This window comes from Erinaceus europaeus, chromosome 9 (genome assembly GCF_950295315.1).
Source record: "Erinaceus europaeus chromosome 9, mEriEur2.1, whole genome shotgun sequence".
Lineage (NCBI taxonomy): Eukaryota > Metazoa > Chordata > Mammalia > Eulipotyphla > Erinaceidae > Erinaceus > Erinaceus europaeus.
In genome coordinates, this window is record NC_080170.1 from 46,394,574 (window position 1) to 46,421,676 (window position 27,103).

At 41.3% G+C, this 27,103-nt stretch overlaps 1 protein-coding gene across 2 annotated transcripts in view; it reads right to left on the reverse strand.

Annotated features, from left to right (window-relative positions):
• NMNAT2 (nicotinamide nucleotide adenylyltransferase 2) overlaps positions 1–27,103 on the reverse strand; it is a 113,153-nt gene that overhangs the window by 71,839 nt on the left and 14,211 nt on the right. The gene's annotated exons all lie outside the window — the stretch shown is intronic.

Genomic DNA, 27,103 nt, shown 5'->3' on the forward strand with positions numbered 1-27,103 from the left:
TCCCTTCTCCTCTCTCTCTCTCTCTCAAAGAAAAAAAAGAGTGAAACAGTTGGGACTGGGAGTTTGTTTAGTGGTGGTATCACATGTATGCAAAGTTCTAGATTCATTCACTAGTGCTACATAGAAAAATAATAAATCTACCCCACTAGGAAAAGAAAGAAACAAGCTGGGGTTATGGATCAACCTGCCAACGTCTATGTCCAGTCGTGAAGTTATTACAGAAGCCAGACCTCCCACCTTCTGCACCCCATAAAGATCTTTGTTCCATACTCCCAGAGGGAATATTCCAGTGAAGGCGATGGAACATGGAACTCTGGTAGTGGGAACTGTATGGAATTGTACCCATGTTATCTTTTTTTTTTTTTACAAATTAAAAAAAAATAATATTTATTTATTTATTTATTACCTTGTGTTGCCCTTGTTTTATTGTTGTAGTTATTATTGTTGTTATTGATGTCATTGTTGGATAGGACAGAGAGAAATGGAGAGAGGACGGGAAGACAGAGAGGGAAAGAGAAAGAGATACACCTGCAGACCTGCTTCACTGCCTGTGAGGTGACTCCCCTGCAGGTGGGGAGCCAGGAGCTCGAACTGGGATCCTTACGCGATTGGCGTCACCTGCGCTTAACCGGCTGCGCTACCACCCCACTACCCCGTGTTATCTTACAATCTTGTAAATCACTATTAAATCACTAATAAAAATTTTTAAAAAGAAAAATAATAAATAATTAAATAAAAATTACTTTCCTAAATAGCAAAGTATAAACTCAATTTATAGTTTAATCTTGGTCTATGTAAGTAGAAGCAGCAGGGAGAGATTTATACAAGAGGACAAAGAAAAGGGAATTATCTCCCATTCTCCCCAGGATTTGCCATGAAGAGTTTCTACCTTCTTCATGTTTCCATTTGCTGTTCACTTAAAATGAACAGGTTGTGGCAGCAGGTGTTGAAGCTTCCTTACAGCTCTGACAGCTTATGAATCTGAGTGGGCAGTTTATTTTTAGCTTAGAGAATGGAAGAGAATATGAATAGCTGGAAAAATGGAGGTGGATGTTTATTTGTAGATGGCAGTACAGGCAAAAGAAGGATTTCACTCCCCCCTTCTAAATCCTTTCTTCTTTTCTATGTAGAAAAAAAAAACCAAGTTTTTTTCAAATAGAAAGAAAGAGACAGAGAGAAAGACACCACAGCACTGAAATGGGGCTCAAATCTGGGCGGTGAGACAAAGCCAGGCCATTAACCAAGTGAGCTAGTTTGCCTGCCTAAGAAAATGCCTTTTTCACTGTTCCTTTGAGGATAGGGGTGGAGTAGATCTCAGAAGGAGAGCACAGAGCCCTCTGGAAACAGAGAAGTACAGGGAGAATTAAGACTCCAGGAAAACAGACAATGAATGTGTCCAGGAGAATCCTCTTTCTAGGTCAGAAAATATATAACCAAGAGAACACGGTAATATGCCTCTAGTGTGAGAGGAGAGATGTGAATATCAAGAATGGGTTTTTAGGGGGCCGGGCGGTAGTTCAGCGGGTTAAGTGAATGTGGCACAAAGCGCAAGAACAGGCACAAGAATGAGGTTTTAACAGTTTGGGAATTTCTCAATCCACGCAATCCAGTTGTCCCACTTTTGGGTATTTAACCAAAGAATATGCAACCACAAATTCAAAGAGACATCTGTATCCCCGTGCTCACCTCAACATTATTAGGTTGGAAACAAACCAAGTGTCCATCAACATATGAATGGATAAAGAAGATGAGGTATATCTGTTTAATAGTTACTATCGGGTTATTTTAAAGAAAAAGAAGCCCTGACATTTTCAGCAACATGAATGGACCTAGAGGGTAATCAGATGGAGTAATCAGATGGAGAAAGACACACTGTATGACTTCACTCCTATGTGGAACATAAAGACACCAAGAAAATGAACGAACTAAATAAAACAAGAACAAATGTCAGAGTATAAGATAAAACTAGTGGTATCCAGAGGAGAAAGGAGAGCGGGAAATGAAATAACAGGGTTGAATTATATGGCTAAGGATGGACTTAGGTTTGTAGTCTCAAACTTAATATATTAAGTAATGATGCCTGCCTGGATCTATTTAATGTTATAAACCAATGTCACTCAGTACAAAATTTTGTAAGAATGAGTTGTTTTTTCTTAAATAGGGGACACATTTCCAGCAATCTCCAGTGGACATAGTGCTATAAAAAAATCCAGGTATGCAGCTTGCTGGATGACACTTGTCACATTGTCTGTGTGGCAAAGGCTGAGCAGGACAGGATGCCAACTTAACTGCAGGGACAGACTGCAGATCAGCCACCCAGACTCACATCTCCCACTGGAATAACACCCTGTATCAGCAACTTCCTTTTCCACAGCAAAAATACCTTATCTTCTGTCGTCTTTCAGTCAGGTAACTTTGACTGTTATTGTCTCTGATGTACACTACCCCCTGCATCACAAAAACTGCAGAAATAATTAATACCTCCTTAAGAAGAAACCCAAGAAATGGCTTCCAATTAAGGAACTGCACACAAGGCACAGATGATCATTACAGAACCCAGCTCATCTTTCTACCCCCATTCATTTGTTCTCCTCTTCATATTTGCATTAATTCATTCATTCATTACTGAGCGTCTATAAGGTGTGGACCTTAGACAGGTCACTTAGCATCTCTGTGTGTGAGGTTTACACTGATGAGTGAAATAACAGTATCTATCTCATAGGGTTATTGTTAAAGTTGAGTTGTTTATATGAAATACTTAAAGGAGTCCATTAGATATTATCATTAGTGTTACTATTACTCATTAATCTTGGTACTGTGCAGTAGGCTAGCACTCTGCTAGTTTGGAAAGTCCAAGATGAGTAAGACTTTGCCTTCAAAGAATACATAGAGGTCCAAAATAGTACCTTGTAAAGAATATACTTGTGGGCTGGAGTAATAGCATAATGGTTATGTAAAAAGCCTTTCATGCCTGAGGCACCAAAGGTCCCAGGTTCAATCCCCAGAACTACTATAAACCAGAACTGAGCAGTAAAAAAATATAAAAAATTAAAAATAAATAGTAATAATAATAATAAATTAATAAAATGGTGCACCCAGTTGAGCACACACATTAATTGCCATGTGCAAGGACCTAGGTTCAAGCCCCCAGTCCCCATCTGCAGAGAAGAAGCTCCAAGAGTGGTGAAGCAGTGCTGCAAATGTCCTTCATCTTCTCTTTCCTTCTCACTTTCCCTCTGTCTTGTCAAATAAATAATATGTTTTTAAAAAAATTAATGGAGGGAGTCAGGCAGTAGTGCAGCAGGTTTAACACACATGGCACAAAGTGCAAGGACCAGTCTAAGGATCCCAATTCCAGCCCCCGGCTCCCCACCTGCAGGGGAGTCACTTCACAGGCAGTGAAGCAGGTCTGCAGGTGTCTATCTTTCTCTCCCCCTCTCTGTCTCCCCCTCCTCTCTCCATTTCTCTCTATCCTATCCAACAACAATGACGTCAATAACAACAATAATAACTACAACAATAAAAGAACAAGGGCAACCAAAGGGAATAAATAAGTATTTTTTAAACATTACCAAAAAAGTTAGAAAAATAATGGAAACATTCAGGATAGAGAGGTAAATCACTTGAGAGACTGTAGTCCTACTATAGGAGCCATGGGATACTCAGGTACCTGCGCCCCTCAGATTAGCTGGAGTGTGTCACAAAGCTGAAATATGCTTGCTTCTATTTGCAAGCCTAAAGGGACTTCAGTGTTTATTCCTAAACATCCTCATTTTACACAGAAAAATTTCAGGTTCAGTGTGTGTGTGTGTGTGTGTGTGTGTGTGTGTTAGGCTTGAGAGAATAGAAATAGAAAAAATGGGGAGAGAGGACAGTGTGCAAATATCACTGAAATTTTTAAAAAATATTTATTTATTTACTCCCTTTTGTTGCCCTTTTATTGTTGTAGTTATTATTGTTGTTATTGATGTCATATTGTTGAACAGGACAGAGGGAAATGGAGAGAGGAAGGGAAGACAGAGAGGGAGAGAGAGAGATAGACACCTGCAGACCAGCTTCACCACCTGTGAAGTGACTCCCCTGCAGGTGGGGAGCCGGGGACTGAACCAGGATCCTTATGCTGGTCCTTGCACTTTGCACCACATGCGATTAACCCATGATCTCTCTTTTCCCACTCGATTTCTGACTGTCTCTATCCAATAAATAATAAAAATTTTAAAAAAATAACCTTGTCCTTGAATCCTGGGTTAGATTCAATCCCAGCACCACCATAAGCCAGAGCTGTGGTATAAGCAGTGCTCTGGTATAAATAAATAAATAAATAAATAGATATTGGTCTGTGGTCCAGGAGGTGATCCTTATGATGTAGTTAGTTAGAGCTTTGCACTTAGAAAGCATGAGATCGGGAGTCTGACCATTAAGTGCACGTGGTGCAAAGCTCAAGGACCAGCTTGAGGATCCCGGTTCAAGCCCCCAGCTTCCCACCTGCAGGGAAGTCGCTTCACAAGCAGAGAAGCAGGTCTGCAGGTGTCTATCTTTCTCTCCCCCTCTCCATCTTCCCCTCCTCTCTCCATTTTTCTCTGTCCTATCCAACAATTATGACATCAATAACTATAACAATAAAACAAAAAAGGCAACAAAAGGGAATAAATAAATATTTTTTTAAAAGCCATTTCAGAACGTCATCAAAATGCCACAAGCCACCAAGGGAAGAGCACGCATCCTAAGCAAGGATCTCACTTTGTCCAAAGCTGTAAAGATATCTGACTGTCATTCTCTGTTAATAGCAAGAAAAAAATACCTTATATGAATAAGTCATCACGTGACACTCTGCTAAGTTCACTTTGTCTCTTACTTCACGCAAACCTTGAGCAACACCCCAAGTGTTAGGTGCTGGGTATCTCTCCCAAATCACAGGTGTAGAAACTGCAATTCAGAAAACTGAAGGTGTTCCAAGGCCACACTTCCAGGCTCGAGGATCTGAACCAACTTGCACTAACCCTGCACCCTTACTCTAAATAGAATCATAATGTCATTTATGAATTTTATTTATTTTATTTTTTTAATTTTTAAAAAATATTTACTTATTTATTTATTTCCCTTTTCGTTGTCTTTGTTTTTTTTATCATTGTTGTGGTTATTGTTATTGATGTCATTGTTGCGGGATAGGAAAGAAAGAAATGGAGAGAAGAGGGGAAGACAGAGAGGGGGAGAGAAAGATAGACACCTGCAGACCTGCTTCACCTCCTGTGAAGTGACCCTCCTGCAGGTGGGGAGCCAAGGGCTGGAACCTCAATCCCTGTGTTTGTGCCATGTGTGCTTAACCTGCTGAGCTACTGCCCAACCCCCATGAATTTTATTTTTAAATGTTTTTTTTTTTAATTTATTGTGAGAGAGACCAGAGCACCACTCATTCTGGCACATGTGGTGTCAGGGATCAAATCCGGGGTCTCATGCTGTAACACTAAGCTACCTCCCCGTGAGTTCAAGTATAAATTTTAACAAGAGAAGGCTGGGAAGACAGCATGTTTATGCAAAAATACTTTCAAACCTGAAGCTCTGAACTCCAGGGTTCAATTCGGAGCACCACCACAAGCCAGAGCTGACTAGTCCTCTGGTGAAAAGAAATTAATTATCTAGTGAATATAATAAATAAAATTTAACAAAAAAAAATTTTTAAGTACCAGTGGTTGGGTTTATCAAAAGGAAATTTTGACTCTATGGGTCTCTTAGCTCCCTTGGCTCCAGAAAACCCCACCTGGATGATTCTTACTATTGGATTCTAAGCAATTCCATACGTGGAAGCCTGAGTAATTTCTCATCTGGATGTGTGGGAATTCCACTTCTGGGGGTCTGGACAATTCCACACATGGAGGTTCACCCTAGTAGACCACCCTCAAGCACATTCTGCCTCTCTATCCTCACTTATGGGAGATCAATTGTTGAAACTAGGTCCTAGCTACTATCACTCCTTCCAGAAGACTGTGATTCACATGAGTGACAGGAAATGGTGCTGGTTTAGTTTAAAGGAGAATTGAAAGAAAAACAAATGCTCAGATTCTGACAGATTTCTCCAGACCTTCATTTGCATATGTTTTACTTTCAGTACATTTTTTTTTTTCCAAACTATGTTGTACCACATGCAAGGAAAATAGATGTTCTGAATCTGGATGCGGTGCTTTCTTTGTGTATTGATATCAATATCAGATAAAGGAGCAGATCTGAGGGGACCCTCAAATAGGCTTCCATTCTGCTCCTAAGAAGCAAACCAGAACCTCAAGCACTGGATTTTCAGAGGTTTCCACCCTCTTCGGGACTGCTTTCTTCTGTGTATCACCTCCCCAATCCTCCTTGGGGCCTGGTTAAACTGGACATAAATGCAATTTCAAGATCCAGGTCCCCTTGCTAAGAGCACAAGGTGTGTGTTGGTGTTCCCAGTGTGTATCTAACACACCCTCCACTTAGCTTGAGTGTTGACATTCTTTGGCCCATAAACTCTCGAATCAGGGAAGCAGTCCCATCTGGCTTTCCACAGAGGCCTCAAGCCTGCCAGGGCTGGGAGTGGAGAGGATACAGGACAATCTCCAGCATTTCCTAATTCATGTCCCTTCTCTTGTCCTCCATGAAGCTGCCATCCTACTATGATCATATCCAGTCCCTGTGAAAAATTCACTTACTGGATGATTTGACACATTATTTGCTAGGTATTAGCTCCGAACCAGCCACAGACTGCCTTAGTCTCGCCAGTCACTTTCTTACTTTACTTTTTTTTTTTATTGCTCCCCCTTTATGCCTTGGCCCTGGTCCCTCTCTTGTAGCAAATCTCCTTCCTCCACACCTTCACATCCAAATTCTACCCATTTTTCTTTCTTTTTTTAAATTTGTTTTTAAAATATTTTTATTTATTTATTTTAGATACAGAGGGAAAGAGAGAGAAAGAGAGAGACCAGAACACTGCTCAGTTATGGTTTATGGTGGTGCTGGGGGTTGAACCTGGAATCTCAGAGCCTCAGGCTTAAAAGGCTTTTGCATAACCATTATGCTGTCTCCCCAGCCCTCTACCCAGCTTTCTCCATGAGACAGCCCAGCATCCATCACTACTCTCCCACCTGCTACTCCTCCATTCTCAGGAAGCACTGCCACTCCCTCTCTAACCTCTGGGGCCTATACCCCTCTGTCACTTCGTGACCCATGGCTGGTATTGTCTTTATTACCTACCATCCATGAAAAGCAGAACCTGCTCTTATTCCCTCTCTATCTGTGTCCAGAGCAGAGCATCTACTCAGTGCATTTAAGGGCAAACAGATACATAAACACCTGTCTGCTTCCACAGCATGCCACGCTTCTTATTAAGTCTTTTGATTTACACTGTGTGGCAGTCTAGATACCTGTTTACATGATTACAAACCTTGTAAGGGCAAAACTCCCATCTTACTTATCCTTTTATCTCCCATGGCATCTAAAAGAAAACTCCTTACTCCAAATGCACACTTGCTCAATGTCATTAAGATGAAAGGAAATAAAATTGAAATCCCTTCTTCCAGGTAAGCAGATGGAAATGAGAGGGTAACCAGGATGTCAGTTCATTCAACTAACATCCATTAACTATAAGGATATAAAATTACAAATATATGTAATACACATACACACACATATATATGCAACACAGTACCACATGTAGTCACTCACATAAATAGCACCAAATTCATATACTGACAATCAATACTGCTGTATTTGTATACGGTAACACTGTTCATTAGTTTAATAATTAATATGACTCATCATGACTAGATAAACACTTAATAAATTGTCCATTTAGTGCACCTGGGGGCTCTTTAGGCAGCATGAAGAACTTGGAAACATGAGGTTATGGGGACTGTATATGCAAGGGTGAGGGTCTGCTTCCCATGTTTCTCTCTCTCTCTCTTTTTTTTTTTAATATTTATTTTATTTATTTATTCCCTTTTGTTGCCCTTGTTGCTTTATTGTTGTAGTTATTATTGTTGTTGTCGTTGTTGGCTAGGACAGAGAGAAATGGAGAGAGGAGGGGAAGACAGAGAGGAGGAGAGAAAGCTAGACACCTGCAGACCTGCTTCACCGCCTGTGAAGCGACTCCCCTGCAGGTGGGGAGCTGGGGTTCGAACCGGGATCCTGATGCCGGTCCTTGTGCTTTGCGCCACCTGCGCTTAACCCGCTGCGCTACAGTCCGACTCCCTGTTTTCTCTCTCTTTCTCTCTCTTTCCTTTGCCCTCTCTCTCTCTTTCATTAAAAACAAACCTATCTATGGCACTAAGAATGGAAAGGAAGAAATGGGAATATACTGTTATAAGGTCCTTAGATGTCACTTGAAGTGGCATATGTTAAGGTAGACTCATATTATTTTAAAATGTAGATTTACAAATCCTAGGACAGTTACTAAACAAATAAGTTAACAGAAGAGAAGTAAGTATTATAATAATATATATAATTAAATCTAGAAAGGTTTATGTGGAAAACTGAGAAATGTTATTCATGTACAAACTATTGTATCTACTGTCAACTGTAAAACATGAATCCCCCAATAAAGAAATTTTAAAAATAAATAAATAAATTTAGAAAAGTTAGGAAAGGAGTCAGGTGGTGGTGCACCAGCTGAGCACACACATTACCATGTGCAAGGACCAAGGTTCAAACCCCTGGTCGCCACTTGCAGAGGAGAAGTTTCACAAGCGCTGAAGCAGAGATGCAGACCTTTGTCTCCCCCTCCCATATATATTCCACTTCTCTTAATTTTTTTCTGTCTATGTCTTAAATAAAAGGAAAAAAATGAAACAAGTCCACTAAGAGCAAAAGAACAATGCAGACACTGAGTTCCAGCAATAACCCTGGTGGCAGCTGAAAGAAAAAGAGAGAGAGACAGAGACAGAGAGAGAGAGAGAGAGAGGAAAGAGAAAGAAAAAGGTGGGAAAAACAAAATGTAAGCAAAAAATTCAAACAGCTAATAATCAAGAAACAAGATATCAGGTTGGCAAGGTAGCTCACCTAGATAGTGTACCTGCTTTGTCATCTGTGCAACCCAGGTTCTTTCCTGGCCCCTCTACAGTGAGGGAAACTTTAGTACTATAGTGTCTTTCCTCCCTCCCTCTGACACTTTGTTTTTCTGTTTGTTTATTTATGGGAAGAGGAGAGAGACAGGGTATCACTATGGTACATGTAATGCTGAAATTTGAATGTGACCTCATGCTTGAGAGTCCCAGTGCTTTACCCACTGTGCCACTTTTGGGACCTCTGTCTCTTTCTTTTTATTTATTTTTTTTCTTCTTATTTTTTATTATCTTTATTTATTGGACAGAGACAACCAGAACTCAAGAGGGAAGGGGAAGATAGAAAGGGAGAGAGATAGAGAGACACCTGCAGCCCTGCTTCACCACTCGTGAAACTGTCCCCCTGCAGGTGGGGACCGGGGACTTGAACCTGGGTCCTTGTGCACTGTAACATGTGTGTTCAACCAGGTGCCACCACTCGGCCCCTCCTTTGTCTCTCTCTCTCTCTCTTTTTTAATTTCTTTATTGGAGAATTAATGTTTTACATTCAACAGTAAATACAATAGTTTGTACATGCATAACATTCCCCAGTTTCCCATATAACAATACAACCCCCACTAGGTCCTCTGTCACCCTTCATGGACCTGTATTCTCCCCACCCACCCACCCACCCCAGAGTCTTTTACTTTGGTGTGATAGGCCAATTCCATTTTAAGTTCTACTTGTGTTTTCTTTTCTGATCTTGTTTTTCAACTTCTGCCTGAGAGTGAGATCATCCCATATTCATCCTTCTGTTTCGGACTTATTTCACTCAACATTCTTTGTCTCTTTCTATCTGGAAAAGTCAGCCTAGAGTGATACCTGACAGGAAAGAAAAAATAAAGAAAGAAATAAGTAAGATGTTAAATTTTAATCTAACCGGGAGTTGGGTAGTAGTGCAGTGGGTTAAGTGCAGGTGGATCTCAGTTCCAGCCTCTGGCTCCCCACCTGCAGAGGAGTCACTTCACAGGCAGTGAAGTAGGTCTGCAGCTTGTCTATCTTTCTCTCTCCCTCTCTGTCTTCCCCTCCTCTCTCAATTTCTCTCTGTCCTATCCAACAACAATGACAACAATAATAACAACAGTAAAAAAACAAGGTCAACAAAAGAGAATAAATTAATAAGTATTTTTTTAAATTTTATTCTAACCAAATCAATAATCACTTCAAATGTGACTGATCTAAATGCATATGTTAAAAGATATACTGTCATATTGGTTTTTTTTTTTTAAATTGCCACAAGGGTTATTGCTGGGGCTTGGAGCTTTTCTTTCTTACAAGTCTCAATTCTAGTAAAAAAGTAATAAACAAATAAATTTTTTTAAATTTAAACACTAAGTGAGATAAGTCAAAAATAAAAAGATGAATATCGGATGATCTGATTCATAGGCAGAACTTAAGAGCAAGGACAGAAAGGTGAAACAGAAAGTAAAACCTGGAACAGCTTTGGTGTACTGCACCAAAGCAAAGGACTCTGGGAGGAATGGGAAGAAGGGGGATTCAGGGGAGTAAGGGGAGCTTTGGGGTACTAAGCTGTGGGTAAGTGTTTCGTAGACTCCTATCACGGGAAAATGGGAAAATGTACTCATGTGTCAACAATTGTACTCTTAACCTCCCAGTAAAGATTCAATTCTCTGTGAACTTCAAGAAGTCCATTTTTTTATCAAATAATTTTTTAATATTTTATTTACCTATTAATGAGAAAGATAAGAGGAGAGACAGAGAGAGAAAGAACCAGATGTCACTTTGGTATATGTGCTGTCGGGAACTGAACTCAGAATCTCATGCTTGAGAGTCCCGTGCTCCATCCACTGCACCATCTCCTAGACTACTCAAATCATTTTTACTGGCGATTAATAGTGAGTTACCAGAGGTAAAAAGGATAAAGATATACATGCAAATATTCATTGAAAGAAAGCTGGAATGACTATACCAACTTCACACAAAATAGACTTCAGATCAAGCCATAATATCAGGCATCAAGAGAAAAATGACAGAGGTCACTTTAACAAGAAGACAATCATAAATGCACATGTACCAAACCACAGAGCTTCAGGAACAAAGGTCTGCTCTTGGCAGGTACCAGAAGTCACCTACAGGCCAGGGTCTGGCCATAGTCTTGAACTCTCTTAAGACTAACAAAAATACATGTATTTTTGGTGGGGTACAGAGCATAATGGCCCTGTGAAAAGACTTTTATGCCTGAGACTCCAAAATCCCAGGTTCAGTCCCTAGCCCCACCAGAAGTCAGAGCTGAGCAATGCTCTGGTAAAACAAACAAACAAAAAAATGTATATTAATACAAATTATTATATAAACAATGTAGAAATAATCCAATTCATAGATGATATGTAGTCTGTCCATTTCTACAGTTCCTTTAAATTTTATTTCCTACTCTAGCCAAAGCTTTCGAGATCTGTGAACCTGAGCTCCACTATTTTAGTCCCTTATGGAACTGTTTTCTTAATTTTATTCTGATGTTCTGCCAACACTTTGAACTGAACTGAGGAATTTATGGGCAGCTCTATACCACCCCTTGTCAGCTTCACCCTAGAGGTATTGTTGAGACAAATGGCCTTGAGATCACAGTGTTCTCTTCCTAAAGGCCCAGGAGAGACATTCTACTCAGGTTTCAGAACTAGGAGAATCTAGATTTCTCTGGTCACAAGTTTGTATTTCTTTTGGATGCTGGGAAATTTGTTCAGAGGCAAGTTTTTAGCTAGTGGAAGCTTATGGCATGTCTTTTCTATATTACCTTTATAGTTGAGTTTATCTAATTTTCCTTTCATCTCAATTTTCCAATCTGTTTATTTTTGTTCTGTGAGATGCTGGCTCTATTTTTCTTTTAGAATCAACTTTATTGAGATATGATTTGGATGTAATAAAATAAACCTATCTTAAATGTACCATTCACTGAATTTTGACAAATATTACTATCTCATTCTTGTTAGCCATCTAAAAGTCATTCTGAAATAAGTAAAAAATAACAGAAGACAGTCCATACAAGGCCTTCTCATGGAGAGACAGACAAATGACTATGGGTGCATGAGAAATTCTCTGGTGAAGAGCTGATGGAGATAAGGGAAGGGGATCTGTGGAGTGGAGTCTCGTTTTAAAAAGTAATATCTCAGTCCAGGAGGTGGCACAGTGGATGAAGCATTGGACTCTCAAGCATGAAGTCCTGAGTTCAGTCCCCCGGCAGCACATAATAGCTGGTTCTTTCTCTCTTTCCTCCTAACTTTCTCATGAATAAATAAATAAAATTTTTAAAAAATAGTATCTTAGGTAAGAGAGCTAGCATAACGATTACACAAACAACTCAAATGCCTGAGGTTCTGAGATCCCAGGTTCAAATCCCAGCATTACTATAAGCCAGAGCTTAACAGTGCTCTGGTGTAAAATAATGCAACATTTCACCCTAACTTTAATTTTTAGGGGTCTAGTGGGACAGCACATTTGGGAACACTCCTGCTTTGCCATTTCCTTGTCTGGCTTTCTCACTGGGCACTATCTAGGTGTCTTGAGGGCAGAGACTAGGTGTCAACTGCCTTTGTCACTGGCCCACACACCAGAAGGAATGAATGAACAAACCTACACCACATATTCTCCTGTGCTGAGGAAGTCTGACATGTTAGAAAGTTGGTACAACAGGTCCTGGAAAAGGATGACAGAGGACTTAGTGGGGGTGGTATTGTTATGTGGAAAACTGAGAAATGTTACGCATGTACAGACTAGTGTATTTACTGTTGAGTGTAAAACATTAATCCCCCAATAAAGGAAAAAATTAAAAAAATAAAAACAACAACAAAGAAAAGAAAGTTGGTACAAATGTGCTATGTGTCAGTACCTCTTTTATTTTATTTATTTATTTATTTATTTTTTGCCTCCAGGGTTATCATTGGGGCTTGGTGCCTGCACTATGAATCCACTGCTCCTGGAGGCCATCCTTTCTCCATTGTTGTTGCTGTTATTGTTGTTGGTGTTGCTGCTGTTGTTGTTAGACAGAACAGAGAGAAACCAAGAAAGGAGGGGAAGACAGAGAGGGGGAGAGAAAGACACCGGCAGACCTGCTTCACCACTTGTGAAGCCACCTCCCAGCAGGTGGGGAACCGGGACTGAAACCAGGTGACAATTTTTAAAAAAAGAAACACTCCTGGGGCTGGGTGGTGGCACACCTGGTTGAGCACACATGTTGCAATGCGCAAGGACCCAGGTTCGAGCCCCTGGTCTCCACCTGCAAGGGGAAAGCTTTGTGAGTGATGAAGCAGGGTTGCAGGTATCTTTCTGTTTCTTTCCCTCTCTGTCTCCCTCTTCCTCTCAATTTCTGACTGTCTCTTTGCAATAAATAAATAAAAATAATAAAAAATACTGAAAGAAAGAAAGAAAGAAAGAAAGAAAGAAAGAAAGAAAGAAAGAAAGAAAGAAAGAAAGGAAGGAAGGAAGGAAGGAAGGAAGAAAGGAAGAAAGAAAGAAAGAAAGAAAGAAAGAAAGAAAGAAAGAAAGAAAGAAAGAAAGAAAGTCTCCTTAGTGGGAGGATAGCATAATGGCTATGCAAACAGACTCTAATGCCTGAGGGGCCAAAGTCCCAGGTCCAGTTCCCCACCTACACATGCATAAACCAAAGCTGTGAAGTGCTCTGGAAAGAAAAAAAAAATTAAGGAACACAAAATCAAGAAACATACTCCCGCGCCCGTTGCAAGGGAAGACTCAGAGCACTTTTAGCACCTCACCCCTTTTAAAGTCACCACTAAATGTATTATCTCTCTTCTCTGTTTATCAGAGCAATGAGCTGAGTAGTTATCTGGTCTCTGTCTCTCATATACATAAAATAAACAAATCTTTAGGAGGCTGGGTGGTGTTGCTCCTGGTTAAGCACACATACAAGCACAAACTCCAGCTCCCCACCTGCAACAGGAACACTTTCAGAGCAGTGAAGTAGGTCTGCAGGTGTCTCTCTTTCTCTCCCTCTCTCTATCTCCCCTCCCTTCTCAATTTCTCTCTGTCCTATCCAATTTTAAAAAATAGGAGAAAAATGGGAAAAAAATGACCTCCAGGAACAATGGATTCATAGTGCTGGCACTGAGCCTCAGTCACAGCCCTGGTAGCAACAAATAAATAAATTTTTTTTTACATTTTATTTATTTCCTTTTGTTGCCCTTTTTGTTTGATTGTTGTAGTAGTTGTTGTTATTGATGTCGTTGTTGTCGGATAGGACAGAGGGAAATGGAGAGAGGAGGGGAAGACAGAGAGGGGGAGAGAAAGATAGACACCTGCAGACCTGCTTCACTGCCTGTGAAGTGACTCTCCTGCAGGTGGGGAGCCTGGAGCTGGAACCGGGATCCTTGCACTTTTCACCACCTGCACTTAACCCACTGCACTACCGCCCGGCTCCCATAAATAAATTTTTAAAGAGAGAAAGCAGACATGTGTTCATGATATTTTAGATTTCCTTTCTTTTGCACAACCATTGTGCTATCTCCCTGATGTTTTAGAAGATCTCTCTGCAACATTTTAATAGCAGTTCTCTGCGGTGCTTTTCCCTCAGAACACTTCCTATCTCATGGTCCATCTCCCCCCACAAATATAGAAGCTCCAAAAAGACAAAGACCTCTCTCTCTTGTTTACCACTGTATTTTTGGCACCCTAACACAAGGTCTGGCACAGAGAAAGAACTCAGCAAATATTCATGAGATGGAAACAGACTAGGACAAGGTGATGTTCTCATGGAGTTCAGATGATTAGAGAAGTAATATCAATCAAAAAAAATTATCAGAAATAAGTCTGGGGTAATAATGCTAGCAAGGGGAATGCAGGTCAAAGGAGCAGTGTAGAAACATCCCAATATAACCTAAGTCACTCTAGCTTTGGGGGTGAGGACAGGCTCCTCAGATGTACAGAACAGGCCTTCCCAAAAACCTGTCACTCTGAGCTGGTCAGCTGAGGCCTTCACGTTCAGGAATTTTTTCCCCATGTATTTAACTTCTTAGGAAAATGAAGACTGGAATCTTACCCAGAATCAAGAATTTCACCAGAAAGAACTTCCTTGTTGGGGGGGGGAAAAAAAAAAAAAAAGGGAGGTATCTACATGGCAGGACAAACATCCTCATAGAGCATCTACTCTTTCGCATAGGAGTCACCCATCACCCTCTCTTTATTCTGAGTCCCCTTCTCTCTCCTTAAAGCCCAGGCCCTGGGGCAGGGGAAACTTTCATTCTTGAGGCTCCAAAACCCCAGGTTCAATCCTCAGCACCACCATATGTCAGAGCTGAACAGTGCTCTGGTAATAAATAAATAAATCAGCCCAGGAGGTGGCTCAGTGAATAAAGCATTGGACTTTTCAAGCATGAGGTTCCAAGTTCAGTTCTTGGTATTGCATGTGCTAGATTGATGTTCTGGTTCTCTCTCCAAAATAAGTAAAATCTTAAGGGGGCGGGGAGCTTAGTCCCCTGATCAGAATCTATAGCCTATTTTGCCCCATTGACTTGGGAAGCCACAACTATGCTAATTCCCCACATGTGTGTAATTAAGTTTGTTCTTTTCTCCCTGTCTGAGGTTAATTCAATTGCTCAACCAGCCTGAGAACCCCCACGAGTAGGGGAAATTTCCTCTCCACTCTTATGCCATCTGCTGCTTCAGCTTCCAGGCTGAGCCCTTTTATCTGCCCTCTGGTCTTGTCCACATTGTCCTTGATGGAATGCAGAGTGCCCTGGCCCTTCCACACTTGACTGCCTTGGGCAGGATCCATGCACAGTGTGGGCTGCTCAGCACACATCTAGCACTGGTCTACCTGGTAGATGCAGATGCCAGATGAGTGTTTGCTTTGGCATAACTGCTAACACAGCACTGAAGATCTCTATGCACTCTGTAAAAGAGCAAGACAGAATCCTGCAGGCCTTGAAATGCAGATCTCCAGAGTCTGAGCATATGGTTTTGTGGGTCTAAACAAGTTGTATAACTTCTCTGATCATTTGCTGAATTGGAATGATAAAAGGATTGCTGGAGACAGAGAAATGTCTCAGTATTCATGCCCTCCATGTGTGTGGCCTGGAATTGATCCCTGGAACCTCATGAGACAAAATAATAAGGACAAAAATATGGGAATGTTATAGGAAGATGAGGACCAGAGGGTCCTAAACTCTGGTTCCAACAGGACCTTTAACTTCTGTGACCAGAAATCTTTGTTTATACCCCATCACTGAGAGAAAGGAGAATTTAGAGAACACCCAAGGAAGCCACCAGAGAGTAAAGAGGAAAAACAAATAACTCCTGGAAGTGGTATAAGTGTAGGTGTGGCTTATAGGGAAGGCTGGGCCTTAGAAATGCATAAAAATTGCACTGCTGGTGGGAATGTCAGTTGGTCCAACCTCTGTGGAGAACAGTCTGGAGAACTCTCCGAAGGGTAGAAATGGACCTACCTATGATCCTGCAATTCCTCTCCTGGGGATATATCCTAAGGAACCAAACACACCCATCCAGAAAGATCTGTGTACACATATGCTCTTAGCAGCACAATTTGTAATAGCCAAAACCTGGAAGCAACCCAGGTGTCCAACACAGATGAGTGGCTGAGCAAGTTGTGGTATATATATATACAATGGAATACTACTCATCTGTAAAAAATGGTGACTTCACCATTTTCAGCCGATCTTGGATGGACCTTGAAAAATTCACGTTAAGTGAAATAAGTCAGAAACAGAAGGATGACTATGGGATGATCTCACTCTCAGGCAAAAGTTAAAAAACAAGATCAGAAAAGAAAACACAAGTAGAACCTGAACTGGAATTGGTGTATTGCACCAAAGTGAAAGATTCTGGGTTGGGTGGGTGGGGAGAATACAGATCCAAGAAGGATGACAGAGGACCTAATGGGGATTGTATTGTTATATGGAAAGCTGGGAAATGTTATGCATGTACAAACTATTGTACTTACTGTTGAATGTAAAACATTAATTCCCCAATAAAGAGGAAAAAAAGAAATGCATAAAAATGAGTATCACCTCCCGGAGGGTTAAAATGTTAGGGGACGTTTCAGAGCCCAATTCCATCAAGACCCACAGAGAAGAGGGGGGAAAAAGAAAGACATTTAGAAGTAGTAATAGGGGATCCGGGTGGTGGTGCACCTGGTTGAGCGACATGTTACAGTGTGAGAGGACCGGGGTTTGAGCCCCTGGCCCCCACCTGCAGGGGGAAAGCTTTGCGAGTGGTGAAGCAGGGCTTCAGGTGTCTCTCTGTCTATCTCCTCCTTCCCTCTCGATTTCTGGCTGTTTCTAGCCAATAAATAAAGATAATAATTTAAAAAAAGAAGTAGTAATAGGAACTACAACAATAAAACAACAAGAGCAACAAAAGGGAATAAATATTTTTTAAAAAGAAGTAGTAATAGGCATATCTGTGACTTAAAATGGAAGAGAAGGCAGGACCATAGACAAAAATGGGGAAAATATATACAGATAGACAGATAGTTATGGAAATAATAGTTCATGGGGTAGATAGCATAATGGCTATGTAAAGAGACTGTCATGCCTGAGGTTCCAAAGTCCCAGGTTCAGTCTCCTGCACCACCATAAATCAGAGCTGAGTGCCAACAGGGAAAAAAAGGAGGGCATAAGGGGGATGGGAGGAGTTAGTAGTGGAACAGATACATGAGACCCTAGGTTCAATTCCTGGCACCAGAAAGAAAAAAAAAAGTATAAAGATTGTATGTGGTACAGCAAGGACACTTTAAAAGTGCCTGGCACTAAGGAAGTGCTCAGTGTTAGCTCATAACTTTTAGTCTACAGTGGTTATTGATTTACGGGAAAGAACAAACAGATAAATAAACAGACGGCAATAACATGGATCAGAAAGTGCCCATGGAATGCAGGTGTCAGGCCACTGCTGCTCTTGTCACCCAGGACTAAAAAAAAGCCTCTAGCATCAGTCCCACAAATATCTTTAAGCCAGACCTTCTGGGATACAAGGGGCAGAAAGGGAGGAAGAACAGAAGTTGTTTATCTGATCAATGAATTTTCTTTTTCCCTAGATCATCCCAGTAATTTCTAAACTTCAAACTTACCCCCAAACAGTCCTCATACAATACAGTGATTGCTAATAAACAAGGTCATTTCTCCTTCCAAGTCCTAGCCCCACAACATATTGTCCTGCATTTTTTTAAACAACAACCAAAAAAAAAAAAAATGTAATCATCATAGATAGAAGTAAAGCAATTTGCATTTAAAGAAAAGCACAGGTTGTATGGGCTGGGGAGCATAGGAAAGGGAAGCAAAGCCAGAAAACCAATGCCCCACAACAGCCTGGTCAAGTGGTCCCACTGTAGAGACCTCCTAGCCAGCTTTTCATTACTCCTCCTCACCCACAGAGAGAACAAGATATAACCATAGATAAATCTAAATGCCAAATGCAGACTTAGGAGAAAATTCCATAGGAAGTCATTCAAGCTTCTTTCATGAATATTCAGAGCCCAATTAGTTTTTGAGTAAACTGGGACTTTGGACCTACAACATCCTAAGGGCTCAGTAAAGAGTTCTTTTGTCACTCCATTTAAATGCAAATGGTGCCAAAACTACATGACAATACAGTCTGAAATTTAAAGCACCTAGCCCTGGGAAAGAATTAAAGGATCTGAGGACAGATTTATTTTATTTAAATTTTATACCAAGCTGTCCAGGGAGGTAGCCCAGAAACTTTCCCACTAGACAGGGTTGGACCCACAAGCATGAGTTTGATCCTAAGTAGCCTATCTGCAAGAAGGACACTCGGGTTCTCACATTCTCTCTTTCTCATTAATAAGTAAATAAAAATAAATATTCTGGGGGCCAGGCAGTGGTGCACTTAGTTAAGTGCACACATTATCATGTTCAAGGACTGGGGTTTGAGCCCCTGATCCCCACCTGCAGGTGAAGCAGGTGTGTAAGTGTCTCTCTTTCTCCTTCTGTCTCCTCTACCCTCTCAATTTCTCTTTGTCCTATCCAATTAAAAAAAAAAAAAAAGACAATGATCACTGGGAGCAATTGATTTATACAACCTCAACAATAACCCTGGTGACAGAAAAGTAAGAATAATGATGTATTAAAAATAAATACATAAATATTCTATCAAGGTTAAAGTCTGGCCAAATGTAAGTCCAGAATTCAAATGTTATCAAAGGAGAAAACCTTGTCACCAGAAAGAAATCGTCTCTTTCTTTTTCCTCCTCTTAGAAAGAAATAGAAGAAAATTATTTCCCATTTTGAGGCTCATCAAAGCCACCTATATAGTTAGTAATCAGGAGTCTTTATCAATATGAGTTTACTTCACCAAACATCAAATAGTAATTCAAGCAGAAACCCAGGGACTTGACTTTCCAGGGGAGTGCTTACTGATTTCCAGATTCCTTTTCCAAGTTATAAAAAGTCCTAGTATGGCCAGGAAGAAAGCATAATTGTTATGCAAAAAAAAAAGTTTCGTGCCTGAGGCTTCAAAGTCTTGGGTTCAATTGCCTACACCACCATAAACCAGAGCTGAGTAGAGGAAGAGAGAGAGAAAGTTCTTGTAATTCAGCCCCTGACTTGGAACTAGGTACAGGGATATGTTATAGCACACACACATTCTTTGCCTTGAAGGGCAAGGGTAAAAGCCATGTTTCTGGATGAGATAGGTTCCTTGTGACCCATAGGGTTCTGTCTGAAGAAGTCTATGGGGACCCACAGGTTATAAGAAAAATGGAAAGGCAATGCTTATGCTAGTGTGTCTGCTATTGCCTTGGGGGTGGAGGACATCATAGATTACATCTGCTCAAAGATGGAGATGAACCATTGTCTTCACACCAGCCTCATCTGCAAATCAGATTCTCCAGAATACAAGCTAGAGCCTAGGGAGTGAAGATCCAGTCTATAAATGGAAGTCACTCAGAGAAGGAATTATGAGCAATAGGCCCACTGCCCATCACCACAGAAAGCCAAACATTATCACACCGTTCTTTTGCCATTTGAATGTGCAGTGGAGACTGGAGAGTGATATTCAAATCCACCTTTCTTCTCCATTAAAGCAAAGAAATTTGATTAGACTTGGAAAAAACTTTGATAAAACAGCATACATCAGACCCCATCAAATTGCTGCATCACTAACTGGATACAACATTTAAGAGGGATACATATGATGAGGAACATATTCAAAGAGCCAGAAGGTTATGAAGATGCAAGAAATAGTAATGAAGCTGAAGAGGCTGGAGCTTGCTAACTATAAAGAAGAGGAAGTGAGCGGGGGTCAGGTGGTAGCACAGCTGGTTAAGCGCAGGTGGCACAAAACACAAGGACCAGCATAAGGATCCTGGTTCAAGCCCCTGGCTCCCCATCTGTGGGGGGGGGGGTCGCTTCAGAAGTGGTGTCTATCTTTCTCTCCCCCTCTCGGTCTCCCCTCCTCTCTCAATTTCTCTCTATCCTATCTAAAAACAACATCAGTGGCAACAAAAACAATAACAGCAACAACAAGGGCAACAAAATGGGAAAAAAATAGCCTCCGGGAGCAGTGGAGGCACTGAGCTCCAGCAATAACCCTAGAGGCAAAAAGAAGAAGAAGAAGAAGAAGAAGAAGAAGAAGAAGGAGAAGGAGAAGGAGAAGGAGAAGGAGAAGGAGAAGAAGAAGGAGAAGAAGAAGAGGAAGTGGCTGCCTTCAACCCCTCACATATGTCTCACAAGAAGGAGAAGATATAATAGACCTGCTCTATGGAGCTCAAAGGAAAGAAAGGCCAATACATGGAAGCTTTAGGAAGCCCAAGATCAGTCCAATGAAAGCAATAGTCCTAAAGAAAACAAAACTGTGCCAAGAAGGCTACTTGGCTGTTTTGAGAACTGATGCATTTCCAGGCCTGGGAGAACTCAAGCAAAAATTGGCAAACAATTATGAAAGTGATATAAAGGGTGTTTTAGGACTGTAGGAGAGTCTGCATGATTACTGGAATTTTCAAATGGAAATTCTGTGATTTCTAAAGGGATGAAAATTTGCTATGGAAAATCAAGGATTTTTGTTGCTATTGTTCATTTTGTGTGCTTAAAGTCAAGTAAATAATTGGCAAAGTCCCTTCCCCCCAAGTGCCATGTAAATAAAGCCCTTTCTTAAACTGTGAGTAAATAAAAAGAAAATTGAATTATTTTGCTATCCTTTTGCCTCAAAGAAAAAAACATTCCTGTATGGACCTGAGTCAAACATCCGCTGAGACCAGGGGACAGTTTCAGGGTCACTTTTACCGCATCAATAATATTTTGTGACGTAAGAAAAAAGTAACAAAATTCAAATAGAAATATGTGAAGGCTAAGCTCTATAATCATGTGTGTGTTGTGTGGCTATTTTCACATTTAACACCAAGGTTAATTTTATTTCTGCCATGTTATATACTTGGCAGCACCCAAGTATGGCTTGCAGATGCTTATTGAGGGTAAGGGGAAGAATACCCTCTAGACTAGGGGTCCTCTCTGGGCCCCAGGAGTCTCCCTACCTTTTGGGAATAATCATCAAGTCTGCTAAGCTTCTGCTGCCAGCTTGCTTTCCATCCCAGTTCTCCATGAATCTCTGTGCTCCTCTACTGCCTAGTTCCTAGTTCCTAGTTTCATTTCTGATCACCTCTCATGCCTTAACTTTGAAATTCTGAATAACTCAGGAAAAGTTCACTCTCATTTGCCAAGAATGTGCTACATGTCCCCTGTACCTAGAGCACAGCAGTAGATGAAGGAGGAGGAGGAGGAGGAGGAGGAGAAGAAGGAAGAAGAAGGAGGAGGAGGAGAAGATGGAGAAGAAGGAGAAGAAGGAGGAGGAGGATAAGGAGAAGATGGTGAAGAAGGAGAAGGAGGAGGAGGAAGATGAGGAGAAGGAGAAGAAGAAGAATGAGGAGGAGGAGATGGAGGAGAAGGAAGGAGGAGGAGAAGAAGATGGAGAAGGAGAAGAAGAAGGAGGAGGAGAAGATGGTGAAGAAGGAGAAGAAGAAAGAGAAGAAGGCGAAGAAGAAGAAGAAGAAGAAGAAGAAGAAGGAGAATGAGAAGAAGAAGGAGGAGGAGGAGAAGGAGAAGGAGAAGGAGAAGGAGAAGGAGAAGGAGAAGGAGAAGAAGAAGAATGAGGTGAAGAAGAAGAAGAGGAAGAAGAAGAAGGAGAAGAAGAAGAAGAAGAAGAAGAAGAAGAAGAAGAAGAAGAAGGAGAAGGAGAAGGAGAAGGAGAAGGAGAAGGAGAAGGAGAAGAAGAAGAAGAATGAGAAGGAGAAAAGCCACAAAGCCACAAAATCACATGACCCTGGCAAGAGCCTAAATCTAAGAGAGAAATTTGAAGTTTAGACAGAAATAGCTCCAATCCCCAGCACAATGTGCTAAGTGCTATAAGAGGTACAAACCAAGTGCTGTGAGAGTTCAATGGGAGGTGAGAGGCTGCAGGAAAAAAGGGAAGTGACTGCAGCAGCAGCCTGAAAAAGCCTGATGCAAATGGAGGTGCCTTTTTTTTTTTAATCCACAAATATAAGGAAGAGACAGTATCAGATCCAAAGGAAGTAACTGCGACTTGAGAAGTGGTTGCTCTGGGAAAATATAGCTCATGTTAAAAAGCAGGTAAGTGCAAGACAACAAATAACCCCATCCAAAAATGGGGGGAGGACTTGGACAGAATATTCACCACAGAAGAGACCCAAAAGGCCTAGAAACACATGAAAAAATGCTCCAAGTCTCTGATTGTCAGAGAAATGCAAATAAAGACAACAATGAGATATCACTTCACTCCTGTGAGGATGTCATACATCAGAAAAGGTAACAGCAGCAAATGCTGGAGAGGGTGTGGGGTCAAAGGAACCCTCCTGCACTGCTGGTGGGAATGTCAATTGGTCCAACCTCTGTGGAGAACAGTCTGGAGAACTCTCAGAAGGCTAGAAATGGACCTACCCTATGATCCTGCAATTCCTCTCCTAGGGATATATCCTAAGGAACCCAACACATCCATCCAAAAAGATCTGTATACACATATGTTCTTGGCAGCACAATTTGTAATAGCTAAAACCTGGAAGCAACCCAGGTGTCCAACAACAGATGAGTGGCTGAGCAAGTTGTGGTATATATACACAATGGAATACTACTCAGCTGTAAAAAATGGTGACCTCACCGTTTTCAGCCAATCTTGGATGGATCTTGAAAAAATCATGTTGAGTGAAATAAGTCAGAAACAGAAAGATGAATATGGGATGATCTCACTCTTAGGCAGAAGTTGAAAAACAAGATCAGAAAAGAAAACACAAGTAGAACCTGAAATGGAATTGGCGTACTGCACCAAAGTAAAAGACTCTGGGGTGGGTGGGTGGGGAGAATACAGGTCCATGAAGGATGATAAATGACATAGTGGGGGTTGTATTGTTAAATGGGAAACTGGGGAATGTTATGCATGTACAAACTATTGTATTTACTATTGAATGTAAAACATTAATTCCCCAATAAAGAAATAAATTTAAAAAAAAAAAAAAGCAGGTAAGTGCCCATCATCAGCCAAAGGAGCTAATCAATGTTTAGCGGACCCCTAACACAGAAAACATCCCTGTAGAACACAATCTTTTACCTGGTCAGTCAGAGCAATTATGGTGATGAAATGGAAACTGCCTAAAATGAATCTTTTCAGAGAATTAGTTTAGGCTGAAAATTGTTCATTAAGGAGTTCCTTTGGGGAATGGACTTCAGCTTCACTTTGTATTTTTAGAACCCTGCAGGCAGGCCAACCCCCCCTCCGCCCCGTCCATTCCCCCCACCCTCTGGAGCTAAGTCCCATCTGGAAGAGGCCAGTTTTTTTCTACAGACAGCCGGAGAGTACACAACTCAGGCGCTGCAGTCCACAGGGCTTCAGTGGCTGCTGCATAACCTCAGTGTGAAAACAAGGAAGAAGAAGAAAAATGACCACCTAGAGCAGTGAAGTAACCATGCAGGCACTGTGCTCCAGCATTAACCCTAGTAGCAAATGAATGAATGAATAGATAAAAAACTTTTTTAAAAAGCAAAAGAATGCAACCATGGAAATGCTGGGCTATTTTCCCACTCTGTATCAAAAATATCTATAGTTTGGGAAGTTCATCTATTATCTATAAACTTTGAGTCCCTGGGACATAGCAAGCAAATAATTTTTAACTGTGCTTAGCAAGATTGGTTTCTGGTAAAAGAAGCAATTATGGCTTGAATTTATATGTGTGATATTGTATTGTCTTTTTTAATGTTAATTTATGGTAAGTGACAGTTTTCAAGTTAAAACGAATTTAAGGACCTTATAGCTCATGTGACAAACCACACACTGTTAAATAGTTAGCAGCACATAAATATTTCAAAAGGAACATTAATAGTCATTGAGAAAGCTTGATCTCAGTACGCTATGGAGGAAACACCACACATCTCTGTAGACACCAAGAGGAGGGATTAGAAAAATGGAGAATAATGCATTGAAAATCCAGCCACTCACTAGATACCACTTATTTGGGGTTGAAAATAGCATAATAGGACTGGGAGATAGCTCAGTAAGTATAAGTATAAGCTATATTTAGCTAAGTATAAGCCTGACATGCCTGAAGGCCCAGGTTCAATCCCTGGTACTATCTCATACCAGAATTAAACAGAGCTCTGGCCTCTTTTTCCTTCATTAATAAAATTAAATAAAATGAACATATACATTTTAAATGATATTGTGCTACATCCCAAGGTCCTAGCAAACCACAGTTAAACAGCAAGAACAGAAGTATTCTTATTAAAAATCTCTCAGAATAATAAGAACTAAAAACAAGAGTCAAAGGAAAAAATTCCCATGGTACTTATTCTCCACATAATTGATCCTGCACAGAAAAAAGCAGGTACGCAATCCAGGATCTCTCCATAGAGGATAAAACACAGGGGAACTAAGTTTCCCAAGTCTGAAAATACTTGAACAACTAGAGATTACCCCACTTCTTCTAGCGTTTGCTCTTCTTCCGTAGCCAGTCAACAGCATCAGGTTGAGCCTTATGTAAAGTTTCGAGACCTCCTTTGAATCTGGAGAGGTGGCAGTCGTTGACTATGTGGGTCATAGTCTGTCTGTAGCCGCAGGGGCAGTTCGGGTCGTCTCTGGCTCCCCAGCGATGGAACATAGTGGCGCACCGGCCATGGCCTGTTCGATAGCGATTGAGGAGGGCCCAATCATAACGTGCTAGGTCAAAGCCGGGTTGACGCTTGCAGGGGTCTGTGATGAAGTGTTTGTTCTTTACCTCAGCTGACTGCCAGCTCTGTTTCCAAGAGACTGGAACAGAGAAGTTCAGTGTAGGCGTAGGGGACCAGATTGGGTGACGAGACGTCAAGCGTTGGACAGGGTGGGCGAAGATATCCGCGTATATTGGCAGGTCCGGTCGAGTGTAGACGTGGGAAATGAACTTAGATGATGCTGCATCCCGACGAATATCTGGAGGGGGCGATGTTGCTAAGAACTGGCAGCCATGGAACCGGTGTGGAACGGATGGTTGCAGAAATTATCCTCATGGAGGAATATAATTTGGAATCGACCAAGTGGACATGGGGGCTACGGAACCAGACTGGGGCACAGTATTCTGCAGTGGAATAGCATAATGCCAGAGATGATGATCGTAGTGTGGAAGCGCTCGCGCCCCATGAGGAGCTGGCCAGTCTTGCAATGTTATTCCTCGCGCCCACCTTCGCTGCAATTTTTATGAGATGTTTGTGAAATGACAGAGTGCGATCGAGAGTAATGCCAAGATAGACTGGCTGGGCTTCATGCCGGATTCTCGTATCTCCAAGCTGCACATTAAGCTCACGCGAGGCCGAGGCATGGTGTAGATGGAAAACAGATGATACCGTTTTTGCAGTGCTAGGGATTAGTCGCCATTTTTTACAGTAATCAGATATCAGAGACATGTCTTTCGTGAGTGTTTCCTCGAGGATGTCAAACTTTGATGCCTGAGTTGCACAGCAGATGTCATCGGCATAGATGAACTTCCTTGAAGAAGTTTCTGGGAGATCATTGATGTAAATATTAAATAGCGTAGGAGCCAGAACAGAGCCCTGGGGGAGGCCACTTGAGACAAGTCTCCATCTGCTAGACTTGTCACCCAGATGCACCTGGAATCTTCTGTTTTGGAGAAGAAACGATATAGTGTTGGCCACCCATGGAGGCAGGCATCTTGAGATCTTGACTAGGAGACCACGGTGCCAGACTGTGAGATCAACGGTGCTGCTGTGAGATCAACAAAGACAGCACCCGTCTTTAAATTCTTCTGGAATCCATTTTCAATGTAAGTTGAGAGGGACAGGGCTTGTTCGCAGGTAGATCTTCCTGGGCGGAAACCAGCCTGGGCAGGTGATAGGAATTACCCCACTGAAGTACAGAAGCAGCACTATAATGCAAGTGAGAACCACTTCACATTAAAAAAGTATTTGTTTATTATTTGTTTGTTAATTTGTGGAAGTTGTAAAACAGTATAATTGTTCACCTATTTATTCCTTCTGTAGGTGTGGCTTCTACAGTCATTCCACTTCAGAAAAATAAAGACAACAAAAAGGGAAAATGCCTCCTTATTTCAAATACTGATCCAGAAATAATCACTTGGGTAAAAATCACGGTGGCAGGCCCCTCAAATAGGGTCACTGACATTCGAGATTGAATGTTCCTCTGTGCCTAACAACTTTGAAGCATTCTGTAAACTTGCTGGGGAAAGTCAGAAATGTCTGGCAATGTTCCTTTGCCCCTACTAGTATTCCGCCTTTCTCTACAATTGCTGTCTCCATCCAGCTCCCATCATGAAGCACATCCCCACTTTCAGTGATGTTCACAGGCAAGTTTGCCTTTTACCCAAATTCTTGCACACAACAGCAAATACCCTCCATGCCTATGGTGACAACTTCTTCCCCTCCACTTTGGCCTTCTCTTATCTCTTCTACCTGTGATTAGAGCTGCCATGTTTCCTTTATTTATTATTATCTACAGAAAATGATGTCCCTGAGCATGGTGCCTGAGTCACCTCTACAATTCAATAAATATTGTCCAAAGGATGAATCAACTCTTATGGAGTCCTCTCAGGACTC